This window comes from Cygnus olor, chromosome 4, assembly GCF_009769625.2.
Source record: "Cygnus olor isolate bCygOlo1 chromosome 4, bCygOlo1.pri.v2, whole genome shotgun sequence".
NCBI lineage: Eukaryota > Metazoa > Chordata > Aves > Anseriformes > Anatidae > Cygnus > Cygnus olor.
Window position 1 is genome coordinate 38312134 of NC_049172.1, and position 23438 is coordinate 38335571.

The following is a 23438-nucleotide window of genomic DNA, read 5'->3' on the forward strand; positions in this document are numbered from 1 at the left end:
CTTGACATAATTATTGTGGAGTTATCTCAGGCATAATCATTTTTCCTCATAATGTTTGAACTGTAAACTATAGCCTTGATCTTAAAAAGGCCACCGTCTAAGGGTGACATTTACACAGATCTCTCCATCAGCATCGCTGCTGATGAAATCTGCAGAAGTGATGGAAATTACAACTACAGACAATAAAGTAAAATAAAATGAACAGCTTTAAAAACCCTGAAGCATTCAAAACTGTAGAAAAAATTATGCAAATGTAAAAAATAGTCCAAGGATAGCTAGGGTCACAAATATTCTAAAAACTCAGCTGTGGTGTTTTATAGCTGAAACACAGGAGATAATCAGTGCACCAAGAACATACGCGAAACTGTTATGAACCTTTGAAGTAAAATCTTTATACCAAACAAGATAAAGAAAAATTTCCTGTCCTTTTTTTTTTTTTTCCTTCCAGCTTTATTCTGGATGGATAATAAGTGAGATGAATTCAGTCTGACTTGTTAGAATTTAGTCTGACTTGTACAGACACCCACGCTTATGGCTGAATGGGGCTCTACACCAGATTGCTTTATTATTTATTTATTTTTTTACTTAATATTAAATGATGGTCAATAAATTTTTCAGTTACTGAATTCATTTGCAGATAATTTGGCTATTTTTTCTCCCAAACAAGTAAAACAGGTTGTTTCAAGATACTTGTGTATGACTGATTTCTTCAACTTCAAAAACATATCCATGCTTTAAGTTAAAAACAATTGAAGCTGAGATGAAACTCCATCCATGCAGCAGTAAGTTCATGTTAAGCAACAAAGCTGTATTTTCTGAAGTTGAGATTATTTTCTTCTGATTTTCAAAATATAACTACATATATTTTCTATTTTCTCTAATACTTTCAATGTAGCAGGCAGGAAGGTATGGTGCTGATCTATTCTTTAATAACGAAGTAGCCTATTTCTTGTTGTCATGAGCAAAGCCTTCCCTAGAATCTCTGCTGTACATAGCAGTGCCTCTTTGGGTGCTGCATTATAGAATGGTAGGATTTGCCTATGCTTACACTACGCTTGGATTTGACAAAGTTATATGTTCAATTAATTTAAATCTTCTTTTCACTCAGAAGTTTGAAGCTGATTGATTAAGTGAATAAATAATCTGTGTTGTTTTCATTAGTATCACATTTACCTTGCATGCTAAATTGAAAAAGATAAACTCAGGAGTACTCTAATGAATCGCTAAGAATATGTGGTAGTTATCTAATGGTACCTTTCTTTTGGAATGTAATTTATCTTCTTCAGTTTAATTGACTTGTTTAGTCAAATATCACACTGCCAAAGCAGAGCTTTTGAAAAAGATACTTCAACAGTTTGCTAAACTATGAACTCATACATGTCTAATGAGACTTCAAAGCAAGGTGTAGTACATGCATGTGGTGTAGTAGGAACTGTTCCAAACATAGGAGACTGTTTGACAAGGGTAAAAGAGACTCTTTTTGTTTTGAATTTTTCTTGTTATTCAACAATGTTTATCCTTAGAAGCCTTTGAAAGCAAGACAAAACAAGAAAAGGTGGAAAGTTAATTCCTTGCCATCAAAAAAGTCAGACACCTCCTTCTTGCCCCCCACATATTTTCTTTATAAAATAAGAGTTTAAATAGAAAAAAAGTGATAGTTAAATGAGGAATGTCCTCTGATTTCTATTTTTTTTGTAACCATGGAAGTCTAATGAATATTTTTGTCTGGCATTGAAAAAAATAATATTTATTAAAATAACTATTTATGTATAAAAAGATATGTCTTGATTATCAAGTAAGACTTAATGAGACAACAAATGATTTTATATTATTAGGAAAGGTAAAAACACTTCCAGAAGCTGAAGGAATTATTTCTTAGACAATACAATATTCATTGGATTTTGTTTGTTTTACCTAACTCTATGAACTTTAGTCCCTGAGTAAAAAAAAAAAAAAAAGTAAAAAAAAAAAAAAAAGTTAATCTTTCCAAACTGAGATGACAAAAGGCTCAAGTCTCAAGATGATAGATTACATATTTTCAAGCAAACTAGAAACACTTCATCTGACTTTCCTGGAATATATATGACTAGACAAGTAGTTGACTGAGCAATGAAATTTATGAAAGATAATTGCATTTTGCTTTGTGTCTCATGGTTGGGTACTGCATAACTAATAGGAGATGAGCTCTGTTCAATGAGGTTTTCCTAATTTTCTCTTCCATGTGTAATTTTACCTGACCTCACACTGCAGACATAAAGGAAAAATAGTGTGGGTAGCATGCTGCAATTTTTTCTTGGAGGAAGTGCTAATTGTTCAATGGATTCAGAAGCTATTAAGCAGAGAACAAACAAAACATTTGTGTAAACCTAATTTTCTTAAGAAACCGGATGAAAAATGTCCACAGAAATGCAATGGCTTTTATAAAGATTCACTCTTTACATGCAGATAACAAAATTGGTGAAGTAATACTAAAATCTACAATGCAGTTGTACATTACTCTCAGGACTTTGGTTCCTAACATATTTCCTACAGTTGTTTGTTTGTTTCCCACAGGTTAAAAGATTCTCGTGTATTTTATACCAGTCTCTCAGCTTTTTGCCTTACACTTTTCTTCAGAGCAACAGACATAATACTTATAACATTTTAAAGTATCAAGAAATCACTTTCACTTATAGGCTAGTCCTATGGCCTCTTGCTTTCCTACTCTAGCTTTATATATTTCCTTTCAGTTTTTAGATTCTCTAGTGAGTTCTTCCCACAGAAGTGGAAAAGAACTCATCCTGAAGATCTAGAAAAATAAGAAAGCTCTATGAGATCTGAGTTGCACCAATAAACTCAGAACATTTTGAGAAGGAGAGTCTGGCCTTTTCTTTGCATATCCGACAACAAAATTTAGGCAAGATAAGAAAGGACTTTGAATAAGAGGATATCTTGTTGTTCTCTTGTTTTGACTCTTGAACTTCTTCCTAAGAAAAGAAGGCACTGAGAGCTCCCTTTGAATAGGATGTTTACTGTAATGTATGTTTAGAGCAATGTGACTGAATTCTCAGTCTGAGATCTATACGAATCATAGAATTAGCGGTTCAGTTAAGTATGCATATATTATCGTTAATAATAAGCATTTTAATTCTTAAGTGTGGGTGGGTTTCAGTGTTGATTCTGATTTGGACTTTCAGAGAAGTCAGGTGAGCTCATATGGGTTTACAACTCAGATGTGCAACAGACAAAACTTTAAAAATAAAATACCTTTTCTAATTAGCAAAACAATCATTATTTGCTGTGTATATTACAGTAAGCTGCTGAAAACAAAGGTTTTGCATCAAAGCTGCAAAATTAAAAACATGTTTTGTGTACTTCTCTCCTTGTAGTGAATACAAAGTTTGTCATAGGTCCTCATTTAAGAAACGTAGGAAAATGTAATAGGGCAGTTTGGTGAAAGTCAAATCAGCTGCAAATAACGATGCAAAAATTACAAGAATTCCTGTTTCGTCCTCTTGTAACTACTAGGCAGTAAGCTGAACACCAAAAAAGGATATATCTTCAGCAATTGGCATGCTCTGCTCCTGATATCATCCTGTGATACATTTTTATTTAATTATAAAGTTATGAATTGTTTTGTGGGAGTGTATGAAGAATATTAAGGTAGTCACAAGAACAGACTAGAAAAGTTAGCTAGGCAACTTTCTGTTTCCAGTAATACCTGAATAACGCATATGTTGACTATTAAAAACAACATAAACCCCTAACCCTATTGAAGTTAATGGAAGTTTTTTCATTAATCCCTTTGCAGTCCAAGGAATCCAAGCATGTATGTTGTTATAGTTGTTTCTGAAAAGTTTTTTCATAGGTTTCTTAATGTAAAAATTACTGATACACCAGCAAATGGCATTGTGATAGCTGCCATGAATTAATTCTATAACGTTCTGTTCTCCTTTGAAGTCTGCTAATTATTTATTTTCTGTCAACTCTGAATCTACCTGAATGCACTATTATGCATGGCTGATGTTTCAGAAGTATTATATCACTCTTTGCAAGACCTAAACTTTATGTTAGCATCAAGTATTGTCTGGCACAATCCATTTAGATACTGTATTTCAGCCCCTAAGCTTTTGATGAATATAGAATCATGACTTAAATATTTACCATTTTCCATTCAAGTGTGTTACAAGAAAGAGATTATGCATGCAGAAAGTGTATAGGGAGTTTGAAGATAACAAATGATACATCAAGCACGGCCTAATGTGGTTTTACTGGAGTAGAAACAGTGGTAATAAATCACCTGCCAATGTTGATAATAAAATACTGCATTGGCCTCCGTCAGCCACAAGAGAAAGGTTAAATGTTATTTCTCACAATAACCATGTGGTCTTCATTCCTGACATCTTTGATGCTAAATTCTATTATTATTTTCTGTTAAGTGTGATCTTTTTACAAATATATATATAATCCACTAAGAATAAAACCTTATGCTTGCAAACTTCACATATCTCCAAAAAACCTTCATCCATTTTATGGTTATTGTACCTTATAGATTGTCTTCCATTTTGGGGTAGATTTGGCATACATAGTCTGCTATGCAAATGTTAGAAGGTAAAACTTGGAATTCAGCATAACTAGCTTTGGCTAACCTCTGAAGATTTGTTTCTTAGACACTAGACTTTAGTTGCATAATTTAGTGCTCAAGGCTGTTAAGGACAGCAGTGTTAACCTGTGTGGTGCCATTTCTTTATTTATTCTCTTGTTTATTTGTGAGATTACTTGTTAGATGGAGTTCTGTACTGGGGAAGAAAGTTGAGCTGAGAGAGAGAGTGCAAGGTTTCTTTCTGGATCTCAATAGGGAAGGGTGAAAAACATATGGCTCAGTAAAGTAGCTGATTTAATAGGACAGATTAAGGAGGGGCATATCGATAGAAAGTAAATTGTATGGCCCTTCAGATGCTGAGCATGCCATGTTTGTGCAGTATCAGACAGAGTCAGGTGGATTTTCCCATGGCACGCTGCACAGGGCAGAGTAGATCCTGTCTGGGGAGAAAAGCTCCCAATTTTTTGGTCCTTTGCACTACTATATAATTTCCATACAGGAAAACAACTCTATTCCTTAGGGATGTGGATGTCTTTTCCACCTTAATGATTCTGATTCTAAGATATTCAAATGAGAACACTTTGCTGCACCATTAGATGAAAGCAAGGAAGACAGGTAGCTATACAACCTCAATATTAAAATAAAAGTTTTTTTTTTAAATACACTTGCTTTCCATGGAAAGTATCTATGTGTATGCTGCAAAAATAATGAGCAGACATATGCTGAGTAGTATGGAGTTAGTATGATATGTAATAAAAGGTCCTGTCCACTTTAGAACAGCTGTCAACTTTTGGGGAGAACAGTCTTCTCACAAGACCTGGGGCAAGTTGCTTCTTCATTCGTATTCCTGTCTTTCCCATTTCTATTTTGGTCATCTATGTTTTTGTCAGTATAGAACTTCTATTTACAATTTTAAATGCTTTTGTTATAATTATATATGTACTGAGTTTTCAGCATATTTTCCATGTATCTCCTGCTGATTGCAGGAATCAAGGCAGACAAAAACCTGAAAAATGATTAAGTAAAAGGGCAGCACGTATGGAGGAGAAGCTCATCAGTACGTCCTTCACAGTAGTATGGTCTTCTAGGTGCTGATCAATTTATTAGGCTGACTCAACCCACCTCCTCAAGGCACAATGCACAAATATTATCCAGCTACAGTGTTAAACTTTTCTGGTTGCAATTAATTTGACTGAAGACTCAACAGCATTTCCACTTAACGTTGAAATACTACTGATGATCCTGGAACAGTATTTTCAATACGGATGGTTCTTATCCCTTTTTCTCATTTTCCTAGCTGTGACATAAGTCTGTCTGCTTTACAGTACAAGCTACATTAGTAAACGAAGTGAAACATTGAATTTTCACCCTTATCTCTAGCGAAGTTACTGGAACTGGCATCTGCATAATGCTGACTGCCTTCTTCCAAGCCAGATCAGTGAAGTCAAATCACCTTTACACTTCATATCTGTTTGCTCTACATTGACCAGAGTCTAATCATCTCTCCATCCATTACTTAGCTAATAAGATGATTTGAGGTACTTTTATGTCCTGATCAGAATATGAATAAATAAATACTTGTATAAGAGAGGGTGTGTTCATGTCTGATGCACTTGGGAACAATGATTAAGAGGAAAAAAGAATTAAGATGAGAAAAATGAGATAGAAAAAGAGAAAAAAAATCTCTTTCAGTATGAAAGAAATAAGAATGGAAAATACAAAGGAAAGAATTTAAAACATTTAAGCTGGAAGGAGTTTAGATTTTACCAGAAATTAAATGGAAGACATTGAGTTTACAGAGTTATAATAAATTAATGCGGTAAATGGACCAAGACTGTATATGCTTCTTATAAATATTATAATGTAATTTTTCCTGTAATATTCTCAGAGTACCTCTGAAGGAAAGAACATTTCTAGTTTTCCACTTCCTTTATGTCTTTATTCTGTATTAGATGAGAATTTTCCTTCTAAAACATATAAATTGAGGCTGTATCTCTTTAATGCCGTTCCTTGCAACCTTTCTTCAAAATCCTTCTGTAAGCTCAGAAGTCAGTCTTGTTAGGACTATAAATAAGAGGAAATATGTCATTCTTTATTCACAGTGTGTTAGTGTCTCTATTTCCTACAATACTCTTTTCCAGGAAGTGGCTGGCTTTGCAATAAGTTTAATTTTATCTAGTTTCAGTTGCTTAGACACCAGTTCATTTTGAAAAAATAAAAAATAAAATAAAAGCAGCTTGAAAGCAACAAGCTATAGAATGAAGCAGAAATTAACTATAAATGCAATAGATAAAATATATAGTTCTCTGCATGATATGAGGGAAAAATACCCATGCACCCAACTGTATATGTTAAAACTTGTGTCTACTTGGTGTCTAGATGTGTCTTAGACTACTTAGTGTTGGATTATTCCTTTCACAGAAGCTTCTCCTCACTTTGTAGTGAAAAGAGGTGAACCTTATATATACCTGCTGCAGAATGGGTACAGTTTTTTGCCTGAGATTTTTGTGTGTGTGTAGAGAGGATGCTTAAGAGCAGCTTTGATAACTACCTGGAGTAGCTTCTCTTAAAAAAAAAAAAAAAAAAAAAGATATCTAGATTCCTTCAGTTTTCAAATCAGTTAGCCAGTTTTTACTGTTTCCTCCATCGTGTTCCTAATCTCAAAAGAAGGAAAATCTTAATTAAAGGAATAGCAACTTTTCTTTCTGCCTGTTTGCCTTTCTTTTAAAGGGGCAGAGAAAGATTTAGATTCTTCATTCAAAAACATCCCAGCCTAACACTTAGAAAGCTATGTTTTTATTTCACCTGCCAAAAGCATTTAAAAAAAAAAAAAAGAAAGAAAGAAAAAGAAAAGGATCTCAGTGTTCCCTACGAAATTCTAATGTAATAATGTACATTGCCAGGAATTATGGAGAAAGCAGGAAGTTTTTATAATTCTCATTAACAAAAATGTAAGGGCTAAATTATTTTTCTTTTACAGAGTTGCTTAAAGCACTCTGTCATTGCATTGATCATTCCAAATGCAAGTGTGTTAATGATGCTATATTCACTTCAGTATGAGGACAAAAAATGTTCATTTCAATTTGATGACACTGAAACCTTTGAAAATTGTTTGCAGGATTTTTGGTGTAATTCATCATGCTGGAGAGGAGTCCCAGTCTCCACAGATGAAAACATACTGAATGGCTTATTGTTTTCAAATGATTATTTCTGCTTCACTTTCTAAGATCATTTTTCACCATCTGGATATATCTCACTTGACTCCTTTTGCTTGGTAATTTTATTACAGTTGGAGCCCTTTGACATCAGAACAGTCCTACCCTGATTTTTAATCTTCACATCTCTCTTGTGTGCAAAAATACTCAAATAGCTTGTGCAACCTGAAATCTCATTGGAAGAGAAACTCTCTGTCATAAAAGGTCACTTATGCAAAGATGCTGCAGAGACTGGGTCACATTACTATGATGTATTTAACTGCCATGTTGAGGAGTCCCATGGTCAGATCTCATTATTCAGAAGATGTTCCCTATAAAATGCAATGTGATTGCACTATTTGCCAAGGGAGAAGTTCTTAGTTTTCTCTGTTATGGTGTGTGTTTGTTTGTCTCAGTGTAGGCAATTAGTTTATGAATTCTACCTTTTCTTCTTTCCCTTCCCCCTTTTCCCCTTTTTATTTTATTTTTTCTGCTAGTGAATTTAAGTGTGTAACTGTTTAATATCAGCAATTTAACCCAATCAGGGAAGCTTTGCTCTATTTATTGAATTTATCTCACTTGTAGAAATTGTTTCACCAGTATATCATTGGTTTATTTTTTCCCCCTAGTTTTTTAACTTGGGATGCTTATGACCACTCCCTTACCACCATTTTCATTGTTATTCAAAGCTCTGATACAGTTTTAATCTTGATATGGAGGATGATAAAGAATTGCATTGAAATGGAATAGGAGACAAATGCAGTGAAGTGTAAAGTGGAATGAAGGTCTCAAAATCGTGTTGTATCCTGAGATAACAGGATACAGCAAAAGATGGCAGAAGTTTCATTAGAAGTATTAGAAGTGAGGAATGGAAGAGCTTAAAGAGGAAAAAAAGAGAAGGAAAAGAATGTAGATGAGGTGGCTTCTTCATAAGATCCTGTTGTATCATTCAATTATTTTCAGCTTGTTAGACAAAACATGTTTTACTTATGTTATGCAGATGACATGTGTCAAACTTAATTAGTCTATCAGAGTCTGTTGCCATTTTTAATCAGGTTGTCAGAATCTAAATCTCTAGAGCCCTAATGTAAACACTTCATAGCAAGCAAGTACTATATGAAACACTGAAACATCTCCAGACATTTGTGAAGCCTTTCAGCAAGACATGCCTGATTTTATTTTTAATTTTAATTTCAGAACTCACTGCTTCTGCAAAATTTGATTGAAAGCTCAAGCATTTCAAATGAACGTGGGATCTGTTCCCAGGACCAACTTGTATTATAGAAGTTCTGTAACTTCTATAGTTCTGTGAAGCTTCACATTGAATCAGTACAAATATGATGTTTTCAGTGTAGATTTATTCAGAGTTTTATGGTACATCATGCTCAAAGAGGACAGACTTTTCATGTGAACTTTCTAAAGAAATCTGAGTTTTCAATTGCAGTTACTGAGTGTGGTACCCAAGATTCAATATTGAAATTATATTTCTCAATCCATGAACCTTCAACATATTCTTTCTGGTTTACGCTATTTTCATTCTGGGAAGAAAAAAAAATATTTGATTTTTTTTTTTTGGTTTTATTTCAGAATGTTGGCCAGTCCTGTTTCACTCATTGTCATTATTAATTAAATCAGTCTAACAGCAGCTACTGACTGTGGTGGGGTAAAAACATAACATTTAGACTTAAGTCCAGAACTTTGGAGAAATGGAGACTTTAAGGAAGTTATTATTTATTCTTTGTAACCAAATAACAATACAAGTACACTAAAGATTCTACTACATGTATGATGATGTTGTATATTTCTAATAGAAGCAAGTTTCTGCAACTTTCTACAAGGCATACTTTTTTTCTAAGAAAATCCAGTAAACATTTCACTGAACAGTTTCAACCCTTAAAACATTACCTGACTTTTTTGTTTGCTTTAAAACTTACGCACAGCTTCATTTTTGGATCAATAATTTATCTGTGGACATCTTCAGCTTATTTTCAGTCAATTCACAAATGGAAAAATAGATGGAGTTTATTTAAAAGGCTGTTCACTGTTAGACCCAGAGAATATCAATGACCCTATACAATAAAACCATACCAGCTTTTGTCTCTCTCTAAAACAAGAAAAAATGGAGACTTGACATTGGTATATAGAGCATTAAGAATTAGGGCTATTTCCAACTGAGACACCAGGGGCCAGAATCAGTGTTGAAATAATTTGGCATGATTTCATTAAATAAAAGTGGAGTTGTGCCCACTTACATCAGCAGCAGATTTGAGAACATATCCATATAGCTCCTACATTTATAGTGGAGAGCCTCCAAAGCCAGTAGACCAGAGATGGCAAGGATTAATTCAAGTACATAATTTTTATTTCACTAATCAGAATAAAGTACACAAATGTGAGGGAAAAATATTCATACATCAAGTATTCTCCATATTAATTGTTGAGCTATTAGATGGATGAATTCTCCCCGTATTTTTTTGGGGGAAGAGATTTTTCTCTTAACTCATTGAAACTGGAGTGAATAGGATGTGTGGAAACTTTAATGGAGAAGTTTCTCTAATTCTCTGGTAGCTTATAATTGTTTATATTTATTATGTCTTGAAACATGACTTGTTTCTTTCACCAGCCTACATGATTTTCTCCAAAAACTATTCATACTTTTTCTCAAATCTGTTTTCTTATTCAGTCAAGTTTTAAATTATCTAAAAATAATCAATACTTATTGAGATGCTTGCAAGTCTATTGGTTCTAAAACAATGCATAACCACATAGCTTTTACCTGAGTCCACATGCAGTTAATTTTCTATCTCTTTCCACCACACACTTTGCCTCTGTAGCTGTGTCACATATTATATTTGAAGACAGGTATTACAATTCAGACTTCACTCATCATCAAGTTGCAGTGCACATCTTCTGGTGTGTTTGTGGTGTGTAAGATAAAATAAAAATCACTTAATTTCTTTTTGTTGGTTCTTGAACAAATTGGAGTATACAGTGGTGGCTCTCAATTATCCAAATTTCATTAAATTTCTAAGGTGATACTGCTTCCTAATTGTTTTATGCTTCCTAAGTGTTATAGACTTACTTGAATATATCATTCTTTGCTGTGGAAAATGAGCAAAAATAGGACCTTGCTCATGAAACTATGAACACTAAAGGACTGCTGGATTCTCTCTAAAAATTTAATGGTCCCAGTCCTGTTACTACAGGATTAGTATCTGGATTGCAAGGACTAGCATTACAGTTGGCACAGGTTGACATTTACTTGTTTTCTCAAGAAAAAGAGCAACTTGCAAGGTGCGTGGGGACTGAATTATCCTCCCCCCCTCCAGAGTTTTACTGACAGGTAAAGTTGAAACATGGAGAAATGTCAGGAAGATGCTGATGGCCGCAGGATCCATTTCCAATGGTAAAACAGGCTCCTGTGTGTCAATCTCATCCTTCTCACAGATAAAACATTATTTTCAAGACTTTTTATGTATTTGTTCTAGTAAGGGTAAGAAATATCAGTGGAGAGGTCATAAATAAATATGGGTAGCTTCTGTGAACCTCCTTTGGAGTAAAATATTACTTGTTAATCTGTGCACATCTGTATCTCAGGGGCTGACTTTTGTTTTAGTTTGTCTCAACCAGGATGCCAAGTTATCATATTGCTATTGACCAAGTCAACAATGATGCTATTAGTTGAATAATAGGGTTTAATTTATGTAATCCCATTTTTCCGTACTGAATAATTTTCATTAATTCTTTTTCAGTGTTTATTTTTTCCCCATGTTTTTGCCTTTTTTTTTTTTACTAATGTGATGTATAAGGTTTTGCTTCAAACTTCTTTCTGAAAAGTCCACAAGAAGTACCACCCAGCTCACTTTCCTGATATGCTGTAGAGAAGCTGCTATGAAGATAACCATGCCTAAAAGCTTCTTGCAAATAACCAAGTATAATAGGAATAAAAAAAGCCATGTGATATTTTTCTGGACATATCTTTATGATAGAAAAGGAAAGGAAAGTTGCTTCTTCTTTCTTCATTTTGTCCAGTGAACAACTCCAAATTTAAGTAATTTTGTATACTAACCTCTATTAAATTCTGTTTGATCCACTGGGGCTAGTTGGTTTGGGTTCCTTTTGGACATGCTTTTGCATACTTTCTCATAAGCCACAATAGCAAAACAGTAACCGTGAGTTTAAAAATATCCTGCTTGATAGTATTTTGTATTTGTGTGAGAGTCGTCATGGTGTATCTTTGAGCTCATAGGGGGTTTAGTAAAGGAAGTTCATGTAAATATAGCTCCTCCTCGCTTGTAACAATAGAATGCTTAAATATGGCATTGTTATTGACTTCACTTTATATAGCAACAGGGTCTTTTCTCATTTAAAAAAACAAAAACAAAAACAACAACAAAAAAAAGAGCCTCCCACAGGGAAGGAGGAAAAAAAGAAAGAAAAGAAAAAAAAAAAGAAAAGAGGGGAAAAAAAGGAAAAAAATAAAAAAAGGAAGCATTTTGAATGAATCAGAAGACAAGGGCAATAGAAAGAGGCATAAAAGGATAAGGACTGTACTTGGTAGAGCCTGCTGTCAGACGCATCTTCTCACAGACACTGAAACTGTGTTAAGTTGTTCAAGGACGCTTTCACAGATGCTCCCAGCTAGAGACTGAAATCTTGAAAAGAGAACATTGCCAAGATAGAGAAAAGTCTTTATGGTTCCTATCTCTTTGGAAATATTTGGGCTCTGGTGATTTTTAAATTATTTCCTAGTTCCAAAACCAGAGCTTAGGGGGAGAGAGTTTCAAATCTTCTTTCTGTTTCATTGAAGGACAAATTGGAATCAAGACTTCTACCCTTCCATAATACTGCCTTATTTATTTTAGTATGCAGAGTATTAGTGTGTTTCTTTGTCTCTCCTGCAGGAACTGCTTTACTTAAATATTCATTCAGCCAGAGAAAATTACTTTGCCTATTTTTTAGGGCACTTATGTGAGAGGTGAAACCCTGGACTCTTTTTTATATTCATTTAATAATAAAATAGTTTATGCAATACAGAGCTCACATAGAATACCTCATAGCCCATTAGCACTCAGCAGTAAAGTGGCAGACCTTGATTTCTGTTGTGAACCAAGTAGATAAACATGAACTTAGGTCTCCTTTTTGTAAGTTAACTGTCCTGTCTTCTTCTGTGGAAGTGTGTTGATTCACAATTCCCTCCTGCCCTGCAGAGATTTTTAAAGCCTGCTGCTTATTGCCAATTAAAATTCTGCGATACAAGTGTTTAACTCATATTTGTTTTAAATGAGAAATTTGGAAAGATGTCACTTACATGCTAAGACAAAATGGATTATAAATCTTATTTTATTATTAGTCAAGGACCAAATGGGGAAAAATCAAGCTTTTGCATAGTCTATTTCTCCAATCAGACAAAGAAGAGTCATCTTGCAAATCAGAGAAATTTTTGCATAAGGAGACTAAGTAGGCCATATGGAATCCAGCAATACCACAACATAGCGCTCAACTGCTATTTCAGCTGGATTTATAAGCTGTCCTACATCTTGATGTTAAGGATCAGAATTTGATTACTGTACTTGATTAAGTAATATGCAAATATTTTAGGTAATTTGTGGCAGGGCAAGTGCATGTGATCATGAGTCCAAAAGAGGTCACAAAAAAGGTTCTTGGCAAGATCTAATGCAAATGTAAATTAATTTAAATCTTATATAGGAAGTCTGAAAACAATACTATATCCCACAAAAAAAGTTGTATATTCCAGTAGTGTTACAGTTGGTATACAATATTTAATTAATGTTAAAAAGTTTTATTTTAATTATTTAGATAAATATTGTAGTGCTTTTTAGCTAAGAAAGAGATTAAAAATAAAGGCTTTTTTTTTTTCCTAAGCAGAAGCCCATGAAGGAAATCCTCTAAAAGTAAAAGTAACTCTTTTTGAAGTAATAAAACTTTCCCACAGAAAAGTTTATTTATTGAAAGTAACATTAAAATCTGTCAGTTTTACAAAATATATTCTTTTTTTCAGGATAAAATCATCACACATGTCCAGTTCTGTTTTAATGCTAGTTCAAAATGATTGTATGTTTTTTATCCCTTCTCATATCAGACACATTTGTTAGCATTTTACAATTAAGTGGAGCCCTACTATATGCTGAATTGAAGTCTGCATAGCCTGCTTGAGCACCTGAGCCATCTGAGAAATTAGTTTAAGCTGGGATGCTGAACAGTCTTTCCCAGCAATGTGGCAGCAGGGCTGCTACATGCAGGGAGGGAGGCAGAAGCAAGGTGGGCTGTGTCCACACTGACAAGTGTTCATGCTTCACTGCTGGTTCAATCAGAGCCATCAGGTACCACCTACTCATCCTCAGTTGTTGCCTGTAGGGCAAGCACCCAAAACTCCTTTCTGCCTGTTCTCCATATAGAGTTTAAACTGTTTTAGCTGTTTTCTCAAAACAGAAAAAGGGAATCTTGATGGGAAAAAATGTAAGGAAAAACTAATAAGAAATATAAATAAATTATGTAAAAACCTCTTTGAGGCAAAAGAGGCCACAGTGGAACAGAGAGGCCGCAGGGGATGAAGGTGGGCAGAGATGTTCTTAATATGATACTAGAGAGGACTGCGATTACGTACTGCCCCTATGAAGTTACATGAGGGGTGGCATGAGGATGACATGGCTTATCTTGCACGGGAAGAGTGAAGTCTGAGTGGGACAAAACCAAAAAGGAGCAGTAGCTGCAGTGCTCATTTTGTCTGTAGAGTAATAATGGGAATTATTTTTACTGAGAGAAGGAAAGATGGCATACTGAAATTCACTGTCTGAAAGACTTCAAGTGTAGAGCCTAAGGCCAATCTGTTTTTTCTACCCTCCCCTCAGTGTATCCAGCACAGGTGCTTTGAGTTCCCAGGGCCAGTTGGACAGGATAACTAGCAGGCCAGGCACCTAATTTAAGTAGATCTTTGAATGCCTTTTGTGGAAGGTGAATCAGTGAGAAAGATGATACTTATGTTTGTTTGGTTTTGAATAAATTGCTGGTAATAGCAAAGAAGTTCTAAGTTACAGGAAAAGAGCCATAAGGTGGGTCTGAGAAATCAGAAGAATTACTGACGATACTAATGAAGTAGGTTTGATCCTAAAGAATAAATATTTTGGAAAAAAAAACAAAAACTGGGGTGTTGATAAAACATTCAAAAAGTTAGGATGAAAGAGGGAAAAACTCTATCTGTGTAAGTGGAGGGCAAGTTTTTTTTTTTTTCCTGATATTTTACTTTTCAGCTGCTACGTATCTGTGTGTATATATATCTACATATTTGTGTCTTTCTAGTTTATAAGCATATTATAAGACAGAACTTGTGTGTCAGTCTGCTTCCTTTCATATTAGTATTTTGAGGTGTATGTATCTGAAATGTCACAAGTATGTGGCCATATGATTGTTCCCTAATATTAATGGCAAAAAACAGAAGTGTTTATAGATTTGAATGTGTTTTGTGGATAGATTAATGGTTCCAAATAACCTGGAGCTCTACAGGAAGAATGGGTGCTTCTATAGCTTTTCAGGGTGGTTGTTGTTATTGTTGTTATTATTATTATTATTATTATATTTTTTCTCTTCAAGGCTCTTCTAGGCCTCTTGAAAGGTGAAGCTTTAGCTAAAGTAGAGGTGTTTAGAAAATAATGAGAAAGGCAGCAAACAGAACTTTCTAGAAAATCTCTTTCCTTTAGCAAAGAGCTGATGCACAACTCTTCTTTACACTCATCTTTTATGATGGTTGCTTGCTAACATGGTCTTTATTCCAGGGAAGTCTAATTGGAAAATGGAACTATGTCGTCTTTGGGTGGTGTGTGCACATGTATGAGAAGAATTTTTTGATAAATAAATTCTTTTTGAATCACTTCAGTTGAATGAGGTATACAGATCCACATTTGGGATATGCAAAAAATTGAGAGTTGGCATTGAAGTATCTGGAACTTAAGAAGTGATATATTTGAGCGTAAAATAGTTGAATAGTCAAAATGGTTCTTTTGCAATGTTTTGGTACTATAGATTTTTCTGAGCTAATAATAATACAGCTTAACAATGTAGTAATACATAAATATACTGAAGAGTATAAATGGGGGAAAATTATTCCTCTATTCCAACACTTACTAGAATTGGAATGTTATGTGTTTTTTTTGTTTGTTTGTTTTGTTTTTGTTTTTGCTACCTGCTTTCTTAAATAAAATTGCCTGTTGCTCTGCTTAATTTGAAGGTTTTCTAGGTGACTTATTGTGCTGGGGACTACCACCAAAGGAGACAGGAAAACTATTGAGTCACTTTTTAGAGGATTAGTTCTGCTTTGCTTCCATTAGGAATTAGACTTTTGACCTTGGCTGAATTTGGTAGTGTTTGATGTATGTTTAAGACATTTGTATAAAATGTAACTATATAATTTCATTTAATCCAACATATAACAGTATTGTTCCCATCTTTCATCTTTGCAGTGTGTTACTGGACTTATGATGAAATTTCAAGTAAAGGACAGGAATGCCATACTTCTTGCAGTACTGCCTGGATTCAAGGTCAGTCTGTTTCTGTTACTGCTTGGAAGGGCATCATTGGCTGTATCTAATGAACTGTAAACCTACATTTTCATATTACTGACTTACTTAAACAGAGAAAGAAAAGCTTAAGCCTGGCCTTTGAATGATGAACACAAACTTGCAAACTCAGGTGCTTAGATTGATGTAATAACTGTAACACTCAAATAGTTTTTTGCGGTGCAGAGAGTGTCTGTGGAAAGATGCATGTTCTAAATTGTCTGAAGGAAGAGTATGTTTCGAATCAAACCAGTGAATTAATGACATATTGACTGTGATATTTTTTCTACTCTTTAATATGTACAGACTTACTAACTTTCAGTATTCAACTCAAAGTTAAAATTGTGACATTATTTACAGCTGGAGGGATGTTAATATTCCCCAAAGAGTTTTGAAAGTACACTTTGCACTGTGTTGATGACACTTAACATGGATTTAAAAGAAATATATTCTTTCTAATCTCCTCAGGAGGGACTATATATCTTTCTCCATTCTTGAATAAGACTTTTTGCATGTTAGTTTGATTAAAGTAGGAAGATTAACTAAGGTAAAGTAGAGATTTCAAAACTATTTCAATTAAAGATAAACATAGATCACAATTTATTTTAATACTTTGATTGTCATTGGTTATCGCTGCATTTTTTTTATGACAGTCAATTATTAGTAGCAATCTTCCCTTGATGCTGAAGATGGTGTATAAAATCCCTTGAGTATTTAAAACCAGAGAGCGGTACCATGGAAACCAATATTTACTCTGATACAGAGAGAGTAACCTGACATCTGGATTTGTCAGTATCTTCTCACTTGACATAAGGAAACATGCACTCGTCATAGCATGACACCACAGTTAAAAAAAAAAAAAGGGGGGGGGGGAGGGGAGGAATTTTGCATCATTAAATAAAAGCAGTGAAGAGCTGTTGCTAAACTTGCATGTACATGATATTTAGTAGTACAGTATTTAGTAAAGCTGTGGCTACGTGTTATTGCTAGATGAATCCTTACAGTCAATATCTGAAGAGCGTGCTTCTTCAGAGACCGACAACTGAATCCTCTTCTGTGTTTCTATCTTCTAAAAACACTGTGGGGAGTGTCTAGTTTTTGGTGAGATGGCTGGGAGAGGTGGTGGTCTCATCACCATGCGCGCACATGAGGAAAGATATGCTAACACATTAAGACTATTTCGTTTGAATGGTTTACCCCTATGGCTAACCAATTACTGTTCTGAGTAATGTATTTCTATGAATATGGAAAGCACAGCTAAAGATGAGATTTAAGTAGTCATAATTTCATGGAGGAAAGAAGAACTTAAGTACGTCCCTTGGGAGAGTCTTCATATGGATTATTGTTTTTATTGGGTTTTGAATATGGCTGTAGCTGGTGTAAATAGTACTCAGAAAAGGCATAGGTACACTTCAAATACTTACTTAAAAGAACAGGAATAAAACTTCCTTTTGCATTGCATGTGATGATAGCAAAACTCAAATTTTGAAAGCTGCGCCTCTTTTTTCGTTAAGTACTCACAGGAAAGTTACTCTGACAGAACAGGTCAAATACCTATTTTTGCATTGTTGCCTAGCTTATTGTAGATTTGCTGCAATAAATTGGGCATGCGGGTGGTAGTAAATATTAAAAAATAGTTGTAGCTACATTTTTTTTATTCAGAACAGAAGAAAACTACTTTTTATATTTGTATGTTTCTTTTTCATTAATAATGTGTATTTGATTAGTTTAAGACAGTGACTGAAGGAAAAGTAGGTCAATGGTTGATAATAGTTTTTTATTTGATAATAGAATGAATACTTGAATGAATATCCAAACAATTTGGCATATCACAAAAGAGAAGGTAGTTAATTGTTCTTTGTATGTCCAATGTAGGTTACAGACAATGAAGACAGATTGTAGGCTGAATTGCTCTCAGCCCCAGGTGCAGGTTAGGTAAAATGAGAAGTCGTGGGGGGAGGGGGTAGTTTTTTGTTGCCTTTTTTTTTTTTTTTTTTTTTTTAAGATGTATATAGCATTACATGGAGAAAGGCTTAAAACCTTACTTTAAGTGCTGATGTCTTCGCTATGGAATATTCTGGCAATTAAACCACTTCTTATCAGAATGAGGAGCAACACCCTGGTAGCTGCTTTCTTATAGTTAGTGATGTCCTAGCTCTTCTCATTTAAAACTTAGGGTAGCGGAAGTGCAATTTGGAATTTAAGACATATTGACCTTGACCAGTACCATAAAGCACAGTCTCTCACTTGTCTGCCTGTATAAGGAAAAAGTTCTGTTATGAACACTGAATTCTAATGTTTTCTAAAACTTTAAGCAAGGTAGATTCACTTCGTCTAGTAATTTACAACATTTGTTTTTGTGTTATAAAATATCTACTGAATTCATCTTCTTAGGTTATGATTTATGTGGAGGGCCTTCTGAAATCGGACACTAAATCAACGAGTGTCACTCAAATGACGGTCTCTTTTGTTAAAAACTTATGGCAGGTTTCCCAGATGATTGACATTTCAGAGATTCATGGCTTTGGGTGTTCTTAGAAGAACTTCAGGCATGAAATGAAATTTCATTTCTTGATTTTTGTTGTTGCTCATTTTGAAATAAGTGTATGTTTTTAAATTTCAGAGCTTTCATGTTTCTGAAGTCTGTGTGTATGACATGGGGAAAAAAAATCGAATCTCTATCTTCTATTAGCAGCGTGAAAATTAAGTGGCTTGATTTCAATGTGCATAAAATATCTACAGGTTTACTATATATCCATGTTCAAAACTGGCTAAAGATAAGTAATAGCTTTTTTTTTTTTTTTTTTTGGCATAAGAAGAAAGTAGGGATGCAATAGCAATGTTCCTGTAGGTCATCGCTTTCACAGTGCATGTCTTTATCAAAGTTTCCTGTATTTAAAAGAGAATGAAAAAAGGGAGGGTAAGTGGCAGGAACTGTTGGGTAAATCATGACACCCCAAGTTAGATAGTCAGACTGAATTGCTTCTTTTAATTTAGCTGTTCACAAATTCTTTAAAACAGACCCTAGCTTTCTCTAAAACAATGCTTCATAACTAAAAAGATAATTATAAATCCTCTGTAAATGTCTTCCCAGCTTTGATAATTTTAAGCTTCTCAGCAAGAATTTGAATATATTACCTAAATGACAATAAGAGTTGCAATAAATTAAAGTTATATTTGCTGTCTGACTTCATGATATTAGAGGTAAAAGATAAGTAGCATAGAACATCATACAAATGCGTCAGTTTGAACATCCATGGGCTTTCTTTCATTTTCTTATGCATTGTATGAAGTGCAGTAGCTTTCAAGTACTCTGTTCCTTGAACTCATTAACTCCTCCATCTGATTAATTACGTATTTATCAAAATGACTACCCACCTGCTGTCTTTTGACATTGCTAAATGCATAGGTAGAGTTGTCTTTTTTAAATGTCTCTCTGTATATCCTCTGAAACATAGGGAGAAAAAAAAATCACAAGCTCTTAAATTTAGTGAGTCAATGACAGCTGTTCTTGCTAAAATAGTGTTTTTGCAGCTCCCATGTGTGCAGTCTGGGATTAGGTGCAGGTCTCAAGGCTTCAGGGTTATTGAGATAGAGCTCTAAGGAATAGAGAGCATAACAAAGCAAGTGTCAGGAAGACGACTCAACAAAATGGTTAATGAAAACCTTTTTCACAGAAGGCTAACAAGTGAAACACCTTGAATGTGATAGCACTAAGAAAAATGCCTTGGAGTAGAGTCTGTTGGCTTTGTTTTCCTCAGTCTGCTCAGTCACAAACTCCACACCATTTTCCAGAAGTGTGTTTGTAGGGATCCACCTGCTGTGCAGTCCTCAGTGATAGGTTCTTGCCTTGCAAATGAATGGAAGAACCGATTTCAATGTCTCCTATAAAATGTATGATACTACGCCGTGTCAAGTCACCACTCTTTTGGAAGTATTTTCTTATGTCAGAAAGGTATTTTTTGAGTAAATTAGATATATGTGAATTTCTCAGTGGTGTAACAAGCCATCTGTTCTGAGAAACAGAAAGAGAATACAGCAAATATTTTCATGTGAGGGTACGTTAGCTGTTTTCTATGTTTCTTGGTCTGTCTCTAGACTGACTTGCTAATGTTGAATATGGAGGTTTTGCCCAAAATCGGGTCGAGAGTGCAAATTCAGTCAATGAGTTCACAGCAATACACATCCTTGCTTTTAGGAGAAGAGCATAAAATCATCATTTCCAAGCATCAGCATAAATTTGTCCTTTACCTGTTTTGTCTACCAATTTTTTTTTTTTTTTTTCCCCAAGTTATACTTCGCTAGCTTTGGGGGGGGGGGGCGGTTCAAGATTGTGTGCAAGTGACATTAATGCAGATCACTCGCAAGTATTTGGGATTGGGAATGCTTGTACCCTAATTTGATTTGAGAACACTTGAGAAATATTTTGAAGCTTATCTGCAGTTTATTGCAAATGGTCATTGTATGAATTTCTAATCAGTGGTTATTCTTGTTTTTAATACTGAAACATTGAAATATATATTCTCATTCAATGAGAATATTTAGAAAATCATGGACACTTAAAATGTGGCTGAATCTGGTGCATGAATTGTTTGCTAAGCTTCAATCACCGTTTCATTTCTCTTTGCCCCTTATTAATTCTTAATATCAGCATTTTTCCTAGCATACTGGTTTTGCCCTTAGAATAAATCAGGGAAAGTTTTCAATCAAGACAAAAGGAAGGTATTTGTGGCTACAAAGGTTTCTTGGCATGTTCCCCATGTAATTAGAACTGTTACTATCTTTCTTCTTAGTGACATAACTCTGTGGCAACCCTTTAAGTCAATTGATTAGTTGTTGGCCAAAGGGAATAACATTCTGGCTGACAAAGCTTTTTCTATATGTGCTGCCTATGTGAGTGTGTGCTTATAGATGTCTTTTTGCTCAAGACAGATTTTTGATGAACAAAGGGAGAAAGAAAATGAGAGAAAGTGTGAATGATGGTCCATGTTCTGTCAAAAACAGTTGATCAGGGTTCTGATTTCATTACTTCAGAGGCAGCAAGATAGAAGAAGGACAAATACAATGTGTAGTATCCTATCCTGTCATAGAAAAAAGAAGTTCTGCCTAGCTATTTAGTTCTTTCAGACCACATCTCTGCAAAATGCTGAAATACTGAGCATTCTGAGTCACAATATACTACTAATATATTAATAGTGCGATACTGCTGGAATAGGTCTGGAGTAAGTGGGCTAAAATGCTCGTATTAGCAGTGGGAGAGGCAAATTTAAATTACAGGGGAAGAAGGGGGGTGGGTTTGGGATGTTTAAGGATGCTTTTTTAAACTGTAAATTGCACATTTTTCAGTCAAATAAGCTAATCCATCTTCAGATATTTAGTTACAGGAAAAATAGCTTTAAAAAGAATTTAATTTGATTTTTGCAACAGGTACTTTACCAAAAAAATAAACCACTTGATATGACCTCATTTGTTCTGGAAACTGGACAAATTCTTTTGGCAACAGAGTACATTAGAATAGTATTACTAGTTCATGTAATTCAGCCCAAAGTAGCAAGTTAATGATAACCAATGGCAGCACTGAGTTCTGGGTGTCAGCAGACTGATAATTCAGCATGATCTAGAAACACAAGAGGAAGGAAAAACAAAAACACGACTTTATTTCTTAGCTGAAGAGGATTCTATTTTAAATTGAAAACATGTTTTTACTTTCTGGACTTGGTCACCTAAGCTTTTTTAGGTAATTTCCCATGCTTGATTTAGCTGAGGACATAACTAGTTTGAGAAGTTGTCTTTTGCAATACTAATAACTGAAAATAACTTGCTTAGGCTCTCCAGATATATTGGAAGTATTTGGTAATCTGTGCAGGTTTGAAAGTTGACAGAGGACAATTTCTGTTCATGTGAGATTTATAGCATAGGACTATACGTACTGTAATATCATTGTTGAGGAGAAGAAAAATGGTCCTATATTACTGATGTAGACATCTTGTGTTACATATCCAAGCATTGTACAGGTAATCTATTTTTGAAGAACAGTAAACTTATTTTGAATTTTCCTTTTGGATGAGAGTTGCAATATAGCCACTTCTACACAGACACCGTTCTATAGCCATGAGGTTTTGTTAGTCTAGGCAAAATTAAAAAAAAATAAAAAAAAAATCAAGATGGCTTTGAAATTTTTCTCTTTAAAGTATCATGCTCTGTGAAAAATGTCATGAAGACTTTAAGATGGAAGAGAGAAGGTAACAACTTTTGATAGGTAAATAATTTAATAAATAATCTTCATTAGCGAATCCATTCAAAATTCAAATTTCATGGCACAACTCAGTGAATCAAATGCTTTTGACTTGCAGAGAGTCATTTCTCAGACCTTCAGGCTGTGACCCCTAAAATCAGCCTTTCTACTTAGTAACTTAATTCTTGCAAGTAGGTACGGAATTCAAGTCATCAAACAATTCTAAGAGTAGTGACTGCTGCAATGAAAATGGTTTTTTACAAAGAATAGATACAGTTTGTTTTTAGGATAAAAGCCTTTAAAAAGACATAGCTGGATATACGATATTGTGTCTACCCACAAACGCAGCATAAGTACAGTAAGTATGTCCAATTTCTTAGCTCTGCTACTTTTCCACAGATAACATCTTTCTGGATCAAAAGAGTGACCTTACTCCTGAGCTTTTCTTTTTTTTTTTTTTTTTTCCATTTAATGGTTTTCTAAAATTGGTTCAAATTAGGGCGTTTTAAATTGACAGTCTCACTACTTCTCCCTGTTCCTTTCTCTTCTTGTCTCAGAGTTGTCTGAGTTTTGTCTAGAGAAATTCTATTATGGAATCTATAATAAAAACCACTACATGAAACTCAGTTATGGTGCTTATTGCAACGAAGCAGTCCCTTTTAAATATTTGTTCATATATGATGTCCATCATGTTTCATCATTTTTTAAAACCTCCATGATTTTCGCATCTGCTACAGGATAAGGCCAGGTATTTTATAAGTTGTAAGGACCAACTCTGCAAGTGTAGAGAATCTTGTGACTTAGATTTTGTTTTACAGGAGTCTATAATGCAGTCCCTGAAGTTTCATATTTCT

The 23438-nt window shown here is 34.4% G+C and overlaps 1 long non-coding RNA gene across 4 annotated transcripts in view; it reads left to right on the forward strand.

Moving 5' to 3' along the window:
- LOC121069736 overlaps nucleotides 1-23438 on the forward strand; it is a 245677-nt gene that overhangs the window by 94308 nt on the left and 127931 nt on the right. For all 4 annotated transcript variants that reach the window (XR_005819584.1, XR_005819585.1, XR_005819586.1 and 1 more), the window contains exon 6: nucleotides 16254-16331. This is a non-coding gene — a long non-coding RNA (uncharacterized LOC121069736). The remainder of the gene's footprint in view (nucleotides 1-16253; nucleotides 16332-23438) is intronic.